This window comes from Sinocyclocheilus anshuiensis, unplaced genomic scaffold, assembly GCF_001515605.1.
Source record: "Sinocyclocheilus anshuiensis isolate Anshui unplaced genomic scaffold, SAMN03320099.WGS_v1.1 scaffold868, whole genome shotgun sequence".
Taxonomy (NCBI): Eukaryota; Metazoa; Chordata; class Actinopteri; order Cypriniformes; family Cyprinidae; genus Sinocyclocheilus; species Sinocyclocheilus anshuiensis.
The window spans coordinates 11,894-13,143 of NW_015552624.1; the positions used below are offsets into that span (position 1 = coordinate 11,894).

General features: G+C 38.1%; 1 pseudogene; it reads right to left on the reverse strand.

The window, feature by feature from the left end:
• Positions 1-645: 645 nt before the first annotated feature.
• LOC107666308 (uncharacterized) overlaps positions 646-1,250 on the reverse strand; it is a 16,331-nt pseudogene continuing 15,726 nt past the window's right edge.

The following is a 1,250-nucleotide window of genomic DNA, read 5'->3' on the forward strand; positions in this document are numbered from 1 at the left end:
CACACACACCTCACAGATTAAGACATTGTGTACGTTAGAAAATTGTGCTTCATGGTGGTGCTAGAGGAAAGCTTTTAAGTAAAAGTTGACAGGCTTTATTCTATCAATTTCACAAAATTTTACCTTAATCCACTCAATACATCTCAAGATATGCATGCTGTGGCAAAGGGTTGCCCATAATATTAAATGGACATCTGTCAGTCTCAACCTACTAACCGGATGTTTAACTTCTATTTCAAAACATTTTAAATGACTGAACACTTTCGGTAAGGACTTTTTTCAATAAAAAAAATTACATTGTACAGAATATTTTCTATACAATTTTTTTTTACAATTTTTTGTTCCTTAACAGTAACAGTAACGTGCTCTCAAGACTTTAAAACAACAAGCTCACAAACACGATCCACTTGTGAAAATGGAGCAGATCTTCTAAGAAACCTACATTTCAGTTTCTTTGGGTTTCTACTGATATAAATTCACAGAGCAAAATATTTTTCTTATAGACTCACAAACATAGTCCCTATATGAAACAGTAATTGTGTAACTTGAGAAAGTGCATTGAAAGAACCTCAGAAAGCGTACTGTAAATCTTTAACAGAGGGACCTAACTCAAACCCTCTACCTTCAACAATGTCTGTATGGCTTTTAGGCCAGTAAGCTGACTTTGAGATCGTGGACTTTGGGGGACATTTTTTTGTTAACGTCCTCCAGCTCCAGGAAGATCTTCTGGAAAACCTCGAACGTGTATTTCAGTTTCTTTGGATAGCTTAGTTCCAAAGCATAAATAAGGCCCATTAGGTAGGTGCAAGCATGGGCTACACTGGGAATACCAAAAAGGACCTCTGTTCCCTCGATGGCTATTCCTGCTTGCTTCTTGTGACCTCCTTCCCTGGCTTTGTTGACCACAAAGATGTTGAGCACAAATGAAGTGAGGTCCTCTTGGATGGCTGCAGCATCATCGTCATCACAAACCTGTGAAACATACCAGAGAGAATTAAACCTAATTTTTGTTTGCTAATGTAAAGAATGCATATAGGTCTTTACTCTCCATCTAAACAGAAATCTGGGTGGGATTACGTGGTTGCTGTGGTAAATTTGAATTTGAATATATTTATGTATACTTTGTGCCCGAAAGTCACTCAAAGAGTGTGCTGCGTGTTGTCGGGATCTGGGTGGGATTAAGTGGTTGCTGTGGTAGTTTTGAGCAGTGTTGTGATTTAAGCCAAGAAATGTGTGTGCGCATCAGAAAT